A 21,426-nucleotide genomic window follows, 5' to 3' on the forward strand; every position below is an offset into this window, starting at 1 on the left:
TGGGATTAGTAGAGAATTGATTTATGCAGAGGGAACGTTAGGAAATCATGGCGTTATCCACTAGTATTTTTTATATTTGCAGGTAGATTTAGGAGTTATATAAATAAAGGAAAACATGCCGAAACAAATGTCTTCTTTTTTGTCTTTTATCACGCTGCGGTGTCAGAATATCGTCAGTTTTTCAATTTCGGAAATTCAAGTGTCCAATCGTTGTTACTGTCATTATATTATAGACTATTTTGGCGTCCAATCGTCGGACTTCTCTTATAGAAATTCTTGTTTCCTATCGTGGATTTTCTCATAAATTCATCAGGAACCAAGAAAACTCATGTCTTGTCAGTCTTGAATATTTTTAAAATGAAATTCTGGCGCCCAGAATTTTAGCAAAAACCTGTGAACACAATTTTACCCAATCTACATTTTTTATACTCTCAGCCTTTAGTCAAAATGTGCTTCATCGAAATAATGATTTTAGTAAGAAATCTGTTTCAGAAAATTTGGAGTCGACTTAGCTATGTTCGTCCGCCTGGGTGGCTGCCTGGAGAACACGATAATTCTCGAACAGATCAACCGATTCGATCCACTCTTTCGATAACCTCCCACAGAGTATTTGACAAATTTTCAGAGAAGTACAGTTTAAGACCTCTCTGGATAATTAGTAAATATACCTGCGTAAGCTTAAGACCTCAGTAGTCATGGCTTAACTTCATTTATGCTAATAACTAGCAAAGTGTCCGCTACTTCGTATGCGGAAAGGATATAAAAGACAAATAAATAATATATAGTATCGAAATGGCAAACACTGAAAATTTTTTTGTACGTGCAGTACTATCGCTTTAAATAAATCAACGTTGAACACCAAAACTCACCCTTACTAAAAAAATAAAAATTCCAGCACTGTCTCTACACCCAACAACAAATTGAGTACCATTAAGTACTTTAAGTAAGATTTTCTAAAACTACCCCAATCCTTCACTTGTAACAGTAATCTTAATTCCAAATTTCAGAATTCCAGCCCTATCGGCTAAACCAAATCAAAATTGTACCAAATTGAGAACAATTTAGATAGAACTTTCGTACCCATAAAAACGAATTTTCAAAACTTTCTCAATCCAACATGCCTACAATAATCATAACTTCAAATTGCAGGATTCCACCACTATCCGTTCACCTAAATCCAAATTGTACCAGATTTGGTACCATTTCGTAATTTTCGTACCCATAAGTACGATTTCTCAAAACTACCTTAATCCTAATCTTCGACTGTAATCGTAATTCCAAATTTCTGGATTCTAGCTCTATTAATTCACCCAAATCCAAATTCTACCAAATTTAGTACCATTTAGTACTTTCCATAAGTACGACTTTCCAAAACTACCTGAATCCTACATTTCTATATTAATTCCAAATATCAGGATTTCAGCTTTATTCGTTCACCCATATTGTACAATATTTAGTATCATTTAGTACTTCTCTTACCCATAAGTACGAATTTTTAAAACTCCTCAATCCTACACTCCAACAGTAATCACAATTCCAAATTCCAACTCTATCCGTTTACTAAAATCAAGCTCTATCCTTTCACCCAAATCCAAATTGTACTAAATTTAGTACTGCTCGTACACATAAGTACGAATTTCCAAAACTACCTCAACCATACACTTCAACAGTAATCTCAGTTACGAATTCAGGATCAAGGCTCTATCAGTTCACCCAAATCCCCATCGTACCAAATTTTGTACCATTTAGTACTTTTCGGACCCATAAGTACGAATTTCCAAAACTACCTCAATCCTACACTCCAACAGTAATCTCAATTCCAAATTGCAGGATTCCAGCTCTATCCGTTCACCCAAATCTCCATTGTACCAAATTTAGTACCATTTTGTACTTTTCATAGAAATAAGTACGAATATCCAAAACGTCCCCAATCCTACACTCCAACAGTAATCTCAATTCCAAATTTCAGGATGACAGCTCTATCCATTTACCCAAATCCCTATTGTACCATACTTAGTACCATTTAGTACTTTTCGTACACATAAGTACGAATTTCCAAAACCACCCTCATGTCTCCATCCTACACGTCAACAGTAATCTTAACTCCAAATTTCAGGATTCCAGCTCTATCCGTTCACTCAAATCGAAATTGTACCAAATTTAGTACCATTTAGTACTTTTCTTACACATTAGTACGATTTTCCAAAACCATTTAATTACATCAACACCACTTCCCAACCTTGATTTCCATACCAAATTCCATGATTCTAGCTTTATCTGTTCAAAATATACAATAGGTACCAAATTTTGTAAATTTAGTACTTTTCGTACACTTAGAGGTCGAAATTCCAAAAACCCTTTGGTACACCTTTCTTACTCTCCACCAGTGACCCTCATTCCAAATTTCAGAATTCTAGCTCTTCCCGTTTGCCTAATACAAAGGGTAACATATTTAGTACCTTTTAGTACTTTTCGTACCCTTCCAGTTCGAATTTCCAAAAACCGAGCCTTATCTCACGCATACATACCAACAGCAACCTACACTCAAAATTTCAAGCTTCTAGCTTCAGCCGTTTCGTCTGGGCGATGATCTGTCAGTCACTCACTCACTCACTCACTCACTTATCACTAAGCTCTTTTATATATATAGATTTAGTTATAAGTAAAAATATGAAATAAATAAATTAATAAATAAAAATACCTCTTTGGAAACGGTTTGCTTTTTGCAACAATTGTTCTCGGGGCCCCTATTACTACAATACAAGTTTTTTCAGGAACATGCCCATACTTCCAGAGAAAATGGCCCGAAAGCTGTAAAGAACACCTACGGTCATCATGTGTAGTGGCTGGTGCGCACGACAACTTTCGAACCGGATACTACGTTGGTCCAAACATTGTTTATAGCAGTAGTTCTGCGAGCCTTATATAAAGTTCGTAGATGGTGATTTTCGCTCTACTCTTTCCGGTATTCCCGCCAAAATTCAAGAATTTTAGCTACAGTGGTATGTGCGGTTTTTCTTGAACGAAGCAACAGATTTGTTCCAAACTTTGGTTTTAGTAATACTTTGTCCAAACTTAGTTTTAGCTCGAAAATGGGTACATCCCAACAAACCTTCAAAATAGTTGTTTAATGCAGTTTAGGGTCGGTATTCTTTGTGTTTAGAGCGGTATTATGTTTTTCGTGGGCACGCACTGAAATGACTGGTGGGCGAAATATCTTTTAAAAGGAATGACTCCCAAAATAAGATATACTTCCAAAATGAACTATGTCGGTCCGGTCCATTTCTTCAGTTACCTCCTCCGTAATATTTGTGATCAATGATAAAATCCATATTTTGTTGGTGAGTTCATACGGGCGAAAATGGATACACAATTCTGAAAATCTTCAAATAGATAGGTTTTGGGTTAAAGGATTTTGGTTGGGTAGCCGCTATTCGATCTGTCCATAGATAAAAGTTTCAGTTCACACAGGCTTAGGGTATATTCCTATCCGCAAAGCCGAATTATACTTGTTGAGATTTTGACGAATCTGAATCTGTTTCCGATCTGTTTTTTTATTTGGTTTGTCGTTATAAAGTCCTTTGCCGAAGAAGGAAAAACGAACAAATCTAGAAATGTGCATTCATTGAAAGTACTTCCCAAAATACAATTCGAAGAGTAATCGACAAAAAATCTCTGAAGATATAATTTCGAAATATTTAAAATAATATTCAATCAATAAAATATAAAAATTAACCTCAATCTTAATTATCTTGATTTTATTAGCATTCGAAAGATCGAACAAAACATAAAAATACGACAGAAAAAATCTTTTTGTACTACGTCGGTGGTATACGTACGCCCCATAAATCTCGGGTTTTAGAAAAAGTAATGATATTTATGAAATTCCAAGTACACAGGTTTATTTCGTCTCACTAATAAACAATATTTAATACAACAAAAGTATATTCATTAATATAAATAACGGTAAATTTTACAAAAACCAAAAAATGATACTTACAAAAGTATACGTACGCCTCAAGGAAATATGAGTATTATCGTACAATTTATGGAATTAGCAGCAAAATTTATACATTTTATTGTTTTGGCGAATGTGCCTGGGTGTCCGAGATATATTTTAGAGAAAAAAAAAATAATTTTTGGGTGTTAAATGCCTTTATTTAATGCCAAACTTCTTGTATAGCTCGTTAAAGCGGACACCTTGCTGATTTCTTTCCGCTTTAGGTATTTGAGTATACAAAAGCCACAATATTAGTGTCAGATTATAGATTTTGAGATCCTAGAAAGTTGACCTTTTTTAGTTGACCTTGTGCATAACACACCTTCCTGGGTGTCGATAAATTCACATTTTTCCTGGGATATCTCAGGAAGTTAATAGATTCCTCGGAATTCTTGGCTCAAATTACATACAGAAGACCTTGAATTGTGTTTTAATATGGTCTTATATAATCCTTGGACACCAATTGAATCAGAAATGTGAAATATTCTGTTAAAAACCTGCTCCCAAAGCATCAAAATATAACCACTACCAAAAAGCATGAAATTTACACTGTGAACAACGTAGTTTTCGTATTATGACCATTACCGTCAATATAGGGCCGGAAAGTATCGGATAATTGATATTGTATGTTTGCAAAATTATAAAACACAACTTTTCCTAATAAAGTTTTCATATGTCATCACGCTGTTGTTCTTTATTTTGGCGTATCTAAAATATAATTAACAATATTTGTTATTATAAACAGCTTTTTACAAAATGTGTATGCAAACTTCCAATTTTAATTTGTTTTAAAACACACATTAATTTACTCGCGAGAAAAAGAAACAGATCAAAATTTCTTTCAGATTATGTGCAGAGTACTCAGAAACTAATCGGAAAAATCGAATTAAAATTTCCCTTCAGAGTATGTGAAGAGTACTCGGAAATTAATCGGAAAGAAAACGAATCAAAATTTCCCTTCCGAGATTGTGCCGAGAAAAAAAGGTTACGAAATCTCGGAAAAAATCTGATATCAGAGCCATCGGCAAAAATTGTTGGCTGGGCGGTTTAGCGATTAGTATATATTCAAAGCATATAAATTGTGTTTTATCTTTCATTGCAGTTACATTTCTTGTTCATTGTTTAAAATTCGAGTACAAATCTAGAATCTAAAATCATATGCCTGTCAACAAGTCCCGGTCCATACCAGAGTGATTTCATTGAAAAAATGTCATGAAATTAGGTGTTCTTAGATCGAGTTCCCCACCATGGCACAATAATACAGGTACAGCGGCAAAAACAACTGATCTTCATACCAGTTGTCAAAATGCATTATTGTGAATAAAGTCACATACAAAATGTAAACAAGCAATTCACAGTAATGCATTATTGTGAGCAAATTTGACGTTTGGTATGATTTCATGTAACACCTTCTTATTCCACCATGGTCTGTACGATAACTCAAATTTTGTACAAACTTTTACAAAATGCTGTTCGATAAAAAACTTGTTCAGTTGTTCAGTAAAAGAGAAATGAGAAGTACTTGCACGTAGTTGCAAGAACTTGCAAATACTTTTTACTTGCGAAGTTATAGAACAGGGGCTGGATTCTTGTTCTATGAAAATTTGAAATGAAAAATATTCCCTTTTTAATTTTTTCATTTGACATTTTTTTCCTTTATAAAAGTTTTCATTTCACATTTTCATAGAAACAGAATTGAGCCCCAGGCCTAATTTTTTAAATGAAATCACTCTAGTGTGGACCGGGACAAAATCTGTATACCAAAAAATAATTTTCGCAGGCCTCTCTCATTAATTTCGAAAATATACAATTTGAAAAATATATTGAAAATATCAAAACTTTGAGGAAAAATAGGAAACACACAGTTGTTCAATAAATAGCAATAGTCTACTTTGTCATAGTTATGTAACTACTCATTGATCCTAGTTACTTTACACCTAAAAATGGCACACAAAATAGCCTATAGCCTGCTTTTTTCACAAGAAATGGGCTTCCCTGACTATCATATCCATTCACTAGTTACAGGTAATGCGACATGTAATATATTGACTATTTTATAGACTACCCATGGGTAGTGTAATCGACAATGTTTCTATATTGTAATCTTTTTCAACATTATTTTTTTTAATAAAATAGAAAAAAATTCTGTCACTTTGTTTATTCATAATTAAAAAACGTATTTTGATACGTTTGTTGCGAAAAAAATTTAAGATGCAAAACAAGAACGTGCCACGAGGAAGGATGCATAATTTAAGAAGAATATTTATAAAATACATACATATGTACACTGCCGCTCACTTGAATAGAACCACCCTGCAAAATTTTATTCAACCTCCATTTTTTCCGAATTATACAAGATATCAAGTTTTTAACTTTTATTATATTTCTCAGTAATGCTGGCGACATTTCCTGAGTATTTAAGCCATGAAAAACTACTCTACAAGTGGTGTCGTAAGACACGCCGTTCGGACTCGGCAATAAAAAGTAGGTCCCATATCATTGAGCCAATATGAATCGGCGTGCACTCATTGATATGAGAGAAGTCTCCCTTGTCCCATCTGGGATGTTTGTGGAACAATTATATATATACTAGCTGAACCCAGTGCGCTTCGCTACCCCGACTAAGGTATAATATAGTTTGACACATTTGTTTGTAGGTCAATTTTCTTCCAAATTTCATTAAAATCGGGTATACATAGCGTGTTTGTTGCATCAAATACATGAATATATATGGGAGCTATATCCAAATCAGAACCGCTTTGGATATAATTTGGCACACTAATTTCTATACCGAATTCCGTCACACATTCCAAATTTCATTGAAATCGGAGATATACAGCGTGTTTCGTGCACCAAATACCTAAAATCGGCCGAAAATATATATGGAAGCTATATCAAAATCTGAGCCGATTTTAATACAACTTGGCAAATGTATTTCTAGACCAAATTCATTCACACATCTAAAATTTGGAGATGGTAAAAGATACCATTCTATAGATATTTGCATACAACATCTAAATTTTTGGAGGTACCTCTGATTCTGATGCTATATCTCCGGATCAACGCGGAATTTCAAAACATTTTATAGCCTATGTTACTTTCAGGCCATGTAGTGATATACTCTGAAAATTTGAGGAAGATCGGTTTAGTGGTTTTTGAATCCATAAACTTCAAACAAACAAATAAACAAACAAACAGACGTACAAACATTTTTCTACTTTATATATATAGATATAATAGCTGAACCCGGTGCGCTTCGCTACCCCTTTAGATTGATATGAATTTGAAATTCTACGGATTTTTGAAATCAGAAAGAAATCAAATTCAAAAATTTAGAGTAAAGTATTTATTATAATGCTTTAGGATATACAATGTTTTTTGTTTTTCCTTCAGGAGCGTAAACAAACAAATCGGCCGGTCTACCAACACGTGAACATGCAACGTAGGGCTGGCCATGAGAAAAGCAAGAACATGCTAAATTTAGGCCGCATACACGAAGAGTCTGTCCTTGGGATTTATTTATAGTCATTGCAAATGCCAAACGTACAGGAAACTGCAATCTTTTAAAATTGAAGGGCGTTTCTGTTGCTATAAGAGGGATTCGAGGTAGAAGTACATCTGAACCTATATACTTCCCAGTAATAATCGTTGCCTCAATTAAATAGCTATGTAGTTTTTTTTTTACTGTTAACCTTGTACCATTGCAAAGGCGAGGTGGGTCTATGCTTCTTAATAAAATAATAGGAACACCAACTTTTAGCACTAAATTATGTGGTGGAAAGCCTGAAGATCCAACGAACTTAGGAATTCAACTGGATAGTTAACCGCGTCGTCTTCAGTTGCCACAGTATCAATGGATTCGTACGTTCGTACATTTCCTGAAATTCTATTGACTGAAATTCTTTCAATATAATTTACCAATTTGTTTTGTAGACAAATTCCCGCCACATATTCCAAATTTCATTGAAATTGGACTTACTTAGCGTGTTTGGTGCATCAAATACATGAAATCGGCCGAAAATATATATGGGAGCTATATGTGAATCTGAACCGATTTCAATATAATATGAAAATTTTTTTGTAGATCAATTTCCGCCACATATTTCAAATTTCATTGAAATTGGACAAACATAAGGTATTTATTGCATAAAATACATGAAATCGGCCAAAAATATATATTGGAGGTATATCAAAATCTGATCCGATTTCAATATAATTTGGCAAACTAATTTCTAGGATCAATTCCGTCAAAGATTCCAAATTTCGTCAAAATTGAACATACATGGCGTGTTTGGTGTAGAAAATACATGAAATCGGCCGAAAATATATATGAGAGCTATATCCCAATCTGAACCGATTTCAAAATAGTTTGGAACATTTATTTCTGCAATAAATTCCGTCACACATTCCAAATTTCATTGGATTTGGCATATAAAACGTGTTTTATGCATCAAATGCATTAAATCGGCCGAAAATATATATCCAAATCTGAGCCGATTTCAAATTACTTTGGCAAATTTATTTTTAGAACAAAATCCGTCACACATACCAAATTTGAAGACTGTATCGATAATCGTTCGTTAGATATCAGCATACAAAGTCTACAGTTTTTGGAGGTACTTCCGATCCTGAGGCTATATCTCCAGATCGGGGCGGAATTTTTAAGATTTATATAGCCTGTGATACTTTCAGGCCATGGGGTAATATACTCTGAAAGTTTCAGGAAGATCGGTTCAGCGGTTTTTGAGTCCATAAACCTTAAAACAAACAAACGTACAAACATTTTCCTCCGTTATAGATATACTCGTAGATACCCCACAAATTTCATTGTAATACATATGGGAGCTATAGCCAAATCAACACCGATTTCAATACTTATTTCTACACCAAATTTAGTTACACATTGGACATACATAGCGTGTTTGGGGCATCAAATATATATAGGAGCTATATCCAAATCTGAACCGATTTCAATATAATTTTGCATACTCATTTCTAAAACAAATTTAGTCACACATTCCAAATTTCATTGAAATTGGACATACATAGTTGGTTGGGTGCATCAAATACATGAAATCGGCCGAAAATATATATAGGAGCTATATCCAAATCTGAACCGATTTCAATATAATTCGGCATACTCATTTCTACAACAAATTTAATCACACATTCCTAATTTCATTGAAATTGGACATACATAGTGGGTTGGGTGCATCAAATACATGAAATCGGCCGAAAATATATATAGGAGCTATATCCAAATCTGAACCGATTTCAACATAATTCGGCATACTCATTTCTACAACAAATTTAGTCACACATTCCAAATTTCATTGAAATTGGACATACATAGTTGGTTGGGTGCATCAAATACATGAAATCGGCCGAAAATATATATAGGAGCTATATCCAAATCTGAACCGATTTCAATATAATTCGGCATACTCATTTCTACAACAAATTTAGTCACACATTCCAAATTTCATTGAAATTGGACATACATAGTTGGTTGGGTGCATCAAATACATGAAATCGGCCGAAAATATATATGGGATCTATATCCAAATCTGAACCGATTTCAATATAATTCGGCATACTCATTTCTACAACAAATTTAGTCACACATTCCAAATTTCATTGAAATTGGACATACATAGTTGGTTGGGTGCATCAAATACATGAAATCGGCCGAAAATATATATAGGAGCTATATCCAAATCTGAACCGATTTCAACATAATTCGGCATACTCATTTCTACAACAAATTTAGTCACACATTCCAAATTTCATTGAAATTGGACATACATAGTTGGTTGGGTGCATCAAATACATGAAATCGGCCGAAAATATATATAGGAGCTATATCCAAATCTGAACCGATTTCAATATAATTCGGCATACTCATTTCTACAACAAATTTAATCACACATTCCTAATTTCATTGAAATTGGACATACATAGTGGGTTGGGTGCATCAAATACATGAAATCGGCCGAAAATATATATAGGAGCTATATCCAAATCTGAACCGATTTCAACATAATTCGGCATACTCATTTCTACAACAAATTTAGTCACACATTCCAAATTTCATTGAAATTGGACATACATAGTTGGTTGGGTGCATCAAATACATGAAATCGGCCGAAAATATATATAGGAGCTATATCCAAATCTGAACCGATTTCAATATAATTCGGCATACTCATTTCTACAACAAATTTAGTCACACATTCCAAATTTCATTGAAATTGGACATACATAGTTGGTTGGGTGCATCAAATACATGAAATCGGCCGAAAATATATATGGGATCTATATCCAAATCTGAACCGATTTCAATATAATTCGGCATACTCATTTCTACAACAAATTTAGTCACACATTCCAAATTTCATTGAAATTGGACATACATAGTTGGTTGGGTGCATCAAATACATGAAATCGGCCGAAAATATATATAGGAGCTATATCCAAATCTGAACCGATTTCAACATAATTCGGCATACTCATTTCTACAACAAATTTAGTCACACATTCCAAATTTCATTGAAATTGGACATACATAGTTGGTTGGGTGCATCAAATACATGAAATCGGCCGAAAATATATATAGGAGCTATATCCAAATCTGAACCGATTTCAATATAATTCGGCATACTCATTTCTACAACAAATTTAATCACACATTCCTAATTTCATTGAAATTGGACATACATAGTGGGTTGGGTGCATCAAATACATGAAATCGGCCGAAAATATATATAGGAGCTATATCCAAATCGGAACCGATTTCAACATAATTCGGCATACTCATTTCTACAACAAATTTAGTCACACATTCCAAATTTCATTGAAATTGGACATACATAGTTGGTTGGGTGCATCAAATACATGAAATCGGCCGAAAATATATATAGGAGCTATATCCAAATCTGAACCGATTTCAATATAATTCGGCATAATCATTTCTACAACAAATTTAGTCACACATTCCAAATTTCATTGAAATTGGACATACATAGTTGGTTGGGTGCATCAAATACATGAAATCGGTCGAAAATATATATAGGAGCTATATCCAAATCTGAACCGATTTCAATATAATTCGGCATACTCATTTATACAACAAATTTAATCACACATTCCTAATTTCATTGAAATTGGACATACATAGTGGGTTGGGTGCATCAAATACATGAAATCGGCCGAAAATATATATAGGAGCTATATCCAAATCTGAACCGATTTCAATATAATTCGGCATACTCATTTCTACAACAAATTTAGTCACACATTCCAAATTTCATTGAAATTGGACATACATAGTGGGTTGGGTGCATCAAATACATGAAATCGGCCGAAAATATATATGGGATCTATATCCAAATCTGAACCGATTTCAATATAATTCGGCATACTCATTTCTACAACAAATTTAGTCACACATTCCAAATTTCATTGAAATTGGACATACATAGTTGGTTGGGTGCATCAAATACATGAAATCGGCCGAAAATATATATAGGAGCTATATCCAAATCTGAACCGATTTCAATATAATTCGGCATACTCATTTCTACAACAAATTTAATCACACATTCCTAATTTCATTGAAATTGGACATACATAGTGGTTTGGGTGCATCAAATACATGAAATCGGCCGAAAATATATATAGGAGCTATATCCAAATCTGAACCGATTTCAATATAATTCGGCATACTCATTTCTACAACAAATTTAGTCACACATTCCAAATTTCATTGAAATTGGACATACATAGTTGGTTGGGTGCATCAAATACATGAAATCGGCGAAAATATATATAGGAGCTATATCCAAATCTGAACCGATTTCAATATAATTCGGCATACTCATTTCTACAACAAATTTAATCACACATTCCTAATTTCATTGAAATTGGACATACATAGTGGGTTGGGTGCATCAAATACATGAAATCGGCCGAAAATATATATAGGAGCTATATCCAAATCTGAACCGATTTCAACATAATTCGGCATACTCATTTCTACAACAAATTTAGTCACACATTCCAAATTTCATTGAAATTGGACATACATAGTGGGTTGGGTGCATCAAATACATGAAATCGGCCGAAAATATATATGGGATCTATATCCAAATCTGAACCGATTTCGATATAGTTTGGCACATTTTGTTATAAGCCACGTTCCGTCACGCATTCCAAATTTCATGGAAATCGGACATATGTAGCGTGTTTGGTACATCAAATACTTGAAATCGGACGAACATATATATGGAAGCTATATCCAAATCTGGACCGATTTCGATATATTTTGGCACATTTATTTTTAGTCTAAAATCCATTACACATTTCAAATTTGGAGTCTGTATCTGTAACCGTTCTATACATATTTGCATACAAAGTTTAAATTTTTTGGAGGTACCTCCGATTCTGATGCTATATCTTCGGATCAGAGCGGAATTTCGAAACTTTTTATAGCCTATGTTACTTTCAGGCGATGTAGTAATATACCCTGAAAATTTCAGCAAGATCGGTTCAACGGTTTTTGAGTCTATAAATTTCAAACAAACAAACAAACAAACAAACATACAAACATTTTTCTATTTTATATATATAGATATTATATTTTGCATCTTGTGTTTGGAGTAATCTTCAAATCGAATTTATACAAGAATTATGCAAGAAAAAACAAAATAAAGTAAAAAATTGCAGAAAAAAATTTGGCTCATTTGAATAGAACCCCCATTTAAAACTTGTGAATACAGAAAGATTGTATTAGAATATCGATGCGTATTCACTCTATATTGAAAACGAAGTACTTTCAATACTATTCAGTAAAAGTATATCCCTCCTGATTAAGGATACACCCGTATATCCTGCTTTGGTAAGGATTCTTTAAATAATCAGGTGTAATGCCTAACAAAACTTGTTTTTTTTCTGTCAACAAGTTTAATTTGGAAGCGTGCTGTCTCCTAGAGTAGTATATTTTACGCATAAGTCATTGCCATACATTTTAGAGAATATTTACCACTGTATAATATGGCGGCCCCATCAGGATATCCGCATTTCTATTCAAATCTTTAAGTTTTGATGACGCGAAGTGTACAAAAGTTTATAAAAAACCTTAGCGAAAAAAATATTCCTTCATTTTGTTTAAGAAATAAAAAATCTTACGATTAAAGTGTTAACTTTATTTTGACGCATCAAATTTTGGGTTTTTTGTAATCTTCATTTATTTCCCAATGAAACGTTGGGAGGGTCTTATATTATCTGTTCACCACTAAATACTTAAAAAAGTTACATTTAATAATGCAATCAAAAAACTTTGGTGGTGTAAACTTTATTTTGAAGCTAACTGTATGGGAAAAACATGAATATTTAGAATTTTATTATAGCTCTGTTCCTTTACGTGCAAGAATCTTCAAGTTTTACCACTTTTTACTCGAAAAGCGTTCCTTTACTTCAGACACCATACAATTCATATGGGAGCAGTTTACAATTTTTGCTACTTTTGCCGGTTTTACCATTTTCAAAAGTAAAGGAACAGACCATATATAAACACAAATGATAAAAATGTTTCCATTAATTTTAATTGAAACTACTTTCTCCTTCTTCTCTGCATTTTATATAACCGCCACTGATTTTGCTTCATCATCGAAAAGCTTTTTATGTTGCCTTCCCATCACTAGTTCAGCTTTCGACATAGACTCCAACTCCACTCCATAAAGAATTTCCATCTCGTGAATTACCGCAAAAATGTTCGCAACTTTAGTTTGTATTTTTTATTTTATAACAAATTCTTCAAAATGTATACAACCAGATGATTTTTGTAGGGATTTCTAAGGCAAATTTCTGCATTTCATGATCGCCTTTCATAAGTTTGTTTTTATTGACTGACTACAACCACCAACCAAACCAGACACAATTTTTGCTGCTTTTTATTAATGCTTTTATTTTATATTATTGTAATTTGCCGTTTCTTCCAATGATTTTCACTGTAGTTGTTATCGTCTTGTGAGCATAGCAGAACAATATGAATCATATGTACATACATTTAAAGTCTATCAGCACTTGGTTAAGATATTAGATGTTCTTATATTAAAGAAATTAAAAAAATTGTAGATGCGAACTATGTATATATGTTTGGTTCGTCAGTTAACTAAATACAATTTTTGCGACAGTGGTAGTTTAGGTAGAAGGTTTTGGTTTGTTTTGCAGATACTTTCGTTGGAGGTTGCCGAACAAAAACATCTCATTGAAGTTTTTTCTCTGTTCACCGTTATATTTACTTCGAGCTGACGACTGATGTTTGGGCTGAAGAGGTTATTGAAAAATAACTTAGGTGGAGAATATCTACAAACAAGAAACAAAGGAACAGATGGGATCCTGTGTCGTGGATCGAAACTAGTATTGCCTGCCCCTGCCGTACACTCTTTTGATTAATTACTCAATTGTTCTCATATATTTTACGTCAATTAAGCGGGAAAAATCAGTTAATCATTGTAATAATACAATATATTTCAAATAAATCGAGATAATGCACTTAATGAGAGAAGTCTCTCTTGTCCCGTATAGGATGCTTGTGGAACAATTATTATATTATTATAATGCACTTAATCATCGTTTAAGTGCATAGTCTAATCCAAGTTTAATAAAAACGTATTCTAAATATTAACGACTTCCACTCCACTCGATTTCAACTGTCAATTCCATAGCTCAAACGTCAAATGAAATCTCATCTTGATTTTGAATATCGCTCATGGTTCCTCTTCTCTACATTGATTGTTTTGTGTGTGTCAGTTTGTGATGCTTGCGTTAACGCAGCTTGTGTGAGTTTGTTTGTGTGCAAAAAAATGGGGGTGGTGAACGTTCTGGTGGTTTTGAATATGAACGAAAGAAGCTAAAAGAACGAGATGAACGATATGATTTACTGAACGAAGCTCAAATGTGATTGAATTTAATGGAAACTTTATTTTTATATAATAAATTTGTGTTTATATAATAAATATAATAAAGTTCTTTGTGTTCCTGTTTTACACAAATAATAATTTCATTTATTCTGGGATATTTCGCAATAGCTTGCATTTTTATTGCATCTTTAGACTGACTAAAAATGCAATCCGAAGAGTGCCTTTAAATTCAATTCAAAACACTACACCAAAAGCTGTGATGTGGATCGAAAATGGATTGCATCCTAGCTGCGCGCTCTCTTGTGAAATTCATAGGAAAAGATGTACTCCAACGGCAAATGTACTGTACACTTGTAGTGATTCAACTGCATCCGCGGATGCAAACTTTTTGCTGGGTAATTGCAAAAAATCGTCATTCAAAACTGACAAAGTGTACTGTACTTTACTTTTATTAATTCAACAAAACTCAGACGTTTAAGTATTTTTTGTAATTATTATTTAATAAATAATTTCATCCACGATTTTAGATTAAAATTGTGTTTTCACAATTAAAAAACAATTTAGAAAAACCATGAAAAACGACAAATGTTAAATTCTCTTAAATTCTGTTTTGCTCACCATTGGTGTAGGACAAGAAATTTTATTCTCGTGGCTAAATAAGGCCATGTTTATATTATAGCCTTTCGCAGGGTTAACCTTCTTAATGATGATTTATTTGACGTATACGCAAACGAATTGACATTTGAAACCCAGTGAGTTCGTTAAATCCGGTTATATATAAACGTACTATTAAATTGTTAATATTTTTAAAATGCAGTAATACTTGCGAATGAACGATTTGTCAAGTATTGACATTGAAACGGAAAAATTACAAATATTGTAAATGTCTAGCTGAAACGTCGCCGTATCTGCAAATCGGATGCCACGATGTTAGATCAGCCAAACTTTTCAAGTAGAAGATAAGAGAATGGCATTTTTGTTTTCGCAGTCTTAAGTTTTGGGTACAACTTTTGCTGTTTTTGGAACACTTATCTAGCAATAATATTCTGGAGCATAACTGAAGTGATTTTTTTTATTTTTTACTCGATTTGGTACTTTTAAAATAAACAGTGAAGTTCTAAATTTCATATGTTTTTTTAAACCGACTAACTGTACATATAAATTTACCTTTATTATCGCTCCATGTCATTTGACGTTTTAAGCCATGGCTCCAGGGTTCTATTTTTCAGCGATATTCATACCTGGCCGACCTCTACTTTATTATACCATGCCCGCGGGCATGCGAAAAACGAACGTATACACACGTACAGTGTAAGACATCTTCGTGTGGCTTCGTTGAGAATATATAGTAACGCACAATGCTTAATATGTTATCGGGTTTGTTCGGATAAGTTCATGGCACAATTAACAGGTAGATGCATCAGCCAACAACTACAACAAAAACCAGTTCAGTACTGTGAAATGTCAAAAATGTTTTCCAAAAATAAAGCGATGCACACAAGATTTTTCAACAAAATTTTGTTAGACAGATATAAATAAACGCATTATTACAAAAATCAAACAAAAATTCATAATTTTTCTTTTAAATTTTTGTTATTTAATTTTGTGTTTTCAATTACACCAACTTTTTTGACAGCTCGCAGTACATCAGCTGGGCTGATGCGAGTACCTGTATGATTGTGCCATGGATAAGTTATAGGTACACCATAAAAAGACATTTTTTTATTGTTGTCATAGAAATTATGACCATTCATCAACTGACAAACGTTAGTTTTTGAGTGTAATAGTCATGCGGGTTTTTTTCACTCACACTAGCGCAATTTTTAATCTGCAAATGTGTGTTTTTGGCCATCAATGGTGGTATAAATGCATATTTTTATATTATGTTAACGTTCATTATATCAATTTTTTTACATAAAATGTATGAAAACATCCGTCAAACAAATCTAATGGGGTTTCTACACGGTATGTTTTTTACATATACATGCATAGCAACTGTCACTTTCTTCGCCCATATGTAATTCCTTCTGCACGGCAAAATTTTATTTTACGTTCGTTTTCTGTTGTTTTCTTTATTTATATCGCGTACAAACAAAACAGCTGTTTACCTTTGGTTGTACAGACGAGAATAGAGCGCGTTCTATTCGAAAAATATACATATGTATGCACATAACACTTTGATGCATTGAAATTTCTGTATGGTTTACACCATATGTACAAAATTCAGATTTGTAAAAAGTGACAGTTGGTATGCAGAAATATGTAAAAAACATACCGTGTAGAAACCCCATAAGATATAGCCTTTATCACGAGAATAAACACTAGTTTAAATGTACTGTTACTTAAATTCCAGGTTCTGTGCTCCACTTAAATGTTGCCTTTCATTTATTTGGGGTGTGTTCAGTTTGTCATCTATGACGATGCTTAATAAGAAATATGTGTATCTGGCAATGCCGTGGTGTTAAAAGTATTGCCAACTGTTTTAATCAGTTTATTCATAAACCATTTATTTTAACATCCGGTTAATATAAGCTTTGTTCCTTTACGCTAAAGTTTTTTCAAGTTTTACCATTTTTAACTCGGAAAGCGTTCCTTAACCCCAAAAAGTAGTAAAACTTTAAGCAAAATTTAAGAGGGAGCATGACAAAATGTATTTCTCTTCTACTACTTTCTGCTCGACAAATTTCGTGGTGTAAAAAGTGGAAATCTGTCAAACTGCTGATTTGACATTTATTTGACAATTAAGGCGAAAGGAAAAAGAAAACGCGCAAGTTACGTATAATGACCCCATATATATTTTTTTAAAACAAATAATTGTAAAATTGATGCATTAGAATTTCTAGAAATTACGTTTAAATAATAACTTTGCTAAATTGCATTTTCTTTGTTCATTAAAATTTATGGCATTTTAGCCAATCGAAAGTCTTTCTTATTATAAATTGCCAATTTTGAAAATTGATTGTAATGGTAACAATAGTTCATTAAAATTTAGGGCATTTTAGCCAATCAAAATGCATTAATTTTAGAAATTACCTATTTTGCAATTAATTACAATTTAATAAAATGTAGGGCATATTAGCCAATCAGAATCAACTCCAAATTAAAATGCTTATACAGTCTGTCGCAAAAATTAGTATACACTGTTGAAACCAAAATGTATTAGGGATAAATATCACTATAACTTATTGAAAACAACAAACAATTAGTTTTATTTGATAGACAAGAAGGTTGTCTTCCGTAATAACAATTAAAAGTGCGCAATATTTGCATACATTAGCAAATGTACGGCTCGAATCCCAAAAATACCAAAATTTATGTCGCAAAAGTTAGTATACAACGGAGAATCCTCGTGGAACTTTGTAAAAAATTCTTGATATTTTTTAACAAAAGGAAACTAAATCAGTACTTAAGATCATAAAGAGTATATTAATTGGTTTTAATGACAGTTATAGTACTTATAGTGACAAGTCCAACGTACACTGGATCGTAAAATCCACAAAAATTGGTCATCTACAAATACAACAACTGTAGCGGCAAAATTCCGAGTGTTATGTCCTGTTTATGAATTCTAAAGCCATGAAATGCTCAGAAAAGCTCTAAAGTTTCAATTTGGGTTGATCTTGATCGAGTTTCGACTTCTCCTGTTTGAAAAAACGGGAATATCTTGAAGGAAATCCATACTTTTGAGGCCATTGTCCTTTTGAAACATGTAATAATCCTTAAACCTTACACATAAGGACTTTCCTTTTGAGTCAATTTTCTCACAAATGTTGCCCCTTTTCATATTCCCACAAAAAGTAAATATTAGGAGAACCTCAAGGTCCGTTGTAAGCCCTACAGTTATACTGTCCTACCGGCCTTTCAGCAGTATCGGACATTCTCCGCGTATCTCTAGTGTATAATTTACTACTAATGTCTAATGAACTACTTCTTACTGATCCATTTAGTTGTATTTTGGTCCTAAGTGAAGCGAACACAGCTTTTCAGAACGTTTTTGCACAATCCATGCGTTATAACAGCAGAGAAAGCTCTGTATTAAAATTTTAAATTAGCTATCGTATCCTTCTGTGGTGGTGGAGTATCACTGTAGGGCTTACACCAGAACTTGAGGTTTTCCTACTATTTATTTTTGATGGGAATGTGAAAAGGGACATAATTTGTGAGAAAATTAACTGAAAAGGAAAGTCCTTTTGAGTAAGGATTAAGGAATATTACATGTTTCAAAAGGACTACGACCACAAACGTATGGGTTTCCTTCAAGAAATTCCCGTTTTTTCAAACAGGAGAAGTCGAAACTCGATCAAGATCACCCCATATTGAAACTTTAGAGCCTTTCTGAGCATTTCATGGCTTCAAAATTCATAAACAAGACATAACACCCGGAATTTTGTCGCTACAGTTGTTATATTTGTAGATGACCAATTTTTGTGGATTTTACGATCCAGTGTACGTTGGACTTGTTACTATAAGTGCCATTAAAACCAATTAATATGCTCTTTATGATCTTAGGTACAGATTTAGTTTCATTTTGTTCAAAAATATCAAGAATTTTTTACACAGTTCCAAAAGGATTCTCCGTTGTATACTAACTTTTGCGACATAAATTTTGGTCTTTTTGGGATTCGAACCGTACATTTCCTAATGTATGCAAATATTGCGCACTTTTGATTGTTATTACGGAAGACAACCTTCTTGTCTATCAAATAAAACTAATTGTTTGTTGTTTTCAATAAGTTATAGTGATATTTATGCCTAATACATTTTGGTTTCAACGGTGTATACTAACTTTTGCGACAGACTGTACATAAATTATTAAAAAAAAATATAAATACGATAATAAAATTAAGTAAAGTCAGTCTGTATTCTCTAGTGTGTATTCTTAAGTCGGTTTGTAATAAAATATTTTTTTAATGCAAATAAAAAATAGAAATTTTTTTTTAAGAAATTGTGAATATCGTGTACTAAATTGGCGTAATCGGTAGGATCCTTTTAAAATAAATGATTTAGTGATACGAACAATAAAATATATTTGTGCAGTGAATTTTAAAATATTTTGTGTGAACAAAAGGACACCACAAAAAAATACAAAAAGTAATTGTGCAGTGAACGATCATAAAAATATAAAAAGGACACCACAATATAATCGAAGCCTAAATCGCAAGGAGAAAAAGGGAAAACCTTATTCGACAAAAGAAGAATGGAGAATCAGGCTCAGGACATCAGTGCAGCTATGGCAGAGTTAGCCAGAAAAGACGAACAGATCGATAGATTGCGAAGTGCATACATAGAGTCGCAACAAAGTTCTCATCAGTATAACAGTACAAGGGAATCAATTACGAAGGCAATCAACCTCATCCCAACTTTCACTGGAACCAGCGATATAACCGTCTTTTGTAGTATAAAATATCTACTATCAACAATAAATAATGAGGAGCTTAAAAAGGAAGCCGTGAGACTATTTTTTTACAAAACCGTCCAAGGACAAGCCCAGGATGCAGTGATAAATAAGCCAACGCCGGATTACTGGGAACTTATTAAGGCGACACTTAAGCTACGATACAGACCATCAGTTAATTGGAATCCAAAATATTAAATATTAGGCGGACGAACTAATAATTTATTTCAAAAATGATCATTATATAGACTTATCAAATATAGACAATCTACTAGTTAACACAATCAAAGAAATGACACAGGGAACACTTTGATGTACTAAAAATACTGACAAAAAGACGTTTTGAAGTTTCTTGCATTAGAGAAGAGTATAGAAAAAATATATCCACTAAGTAACATAACAATTTTAATAACAATTCTCATAAAAACAAAAATCAAGGAAACAATTATAATCAAATGAATAAGGGACAAGAAAATAATTACAACAATAATAATAACAATTTCAACAGAAATCATAATAATAACTACTACAATAATCATAATAATTATAGCAGAAATTCAAACGGACAACATAACAAATCAGAATGGTCCAGAAATCAAAATAAAAATAATTTAGGAAATTTCCAACGATACAGAAATAAGAATAATGATAATAATAGTTCAGGTAATTTTCAAAGGTTTGCACAGATAGGACACCCAGGGCAAAATGCCGGTCAATTTCGCAGGAATCAACCTTGGCAAGACCACGCAGAACCAATGAAAATTGATAATATAGAATCTAATAATAATACAAATTTTCCACAAGTAGGATCAAATCAGGATTTATTTAACGAAGTATATACAAAATGGTAATGAAAATAATAACTCGAAAAGAAATAATTTTTTTTTTAAATACCACATCAGTAGTGGGATTCTGTAACTCATTCTTGCTGTTATCGATAATTGTCGGTAAAATTAAAATGCTTATATTTTCGATAATTAACGACATTTTTCGGTAAGTTAACGATGAATAAAAAGTAGTCGCTAGCCTCTACCGACGCAAACAGTGATGCCAACTTTTCTTTATGTTTTTAGTCATAAGTTTGCGATTTAATTTTACCGATTTTTCTC

The sequence above is a fragment of the Musca autumnalis genome, unplaced genomic scaffold (genome assembly GCF_047663935.1).
Source record: "Musca autumnalis isolate F117 unplaced genomic scaffold, ASM4766393v1 scaffold_2, whole genome shotgun sequence".
Taxonomy (NCBI): domain Eukaryota; kingdom Metazoa; phylum Arthropoda; class Insecta; order Diptera; family Muscidae; genus Musca; species Musca autumnalis.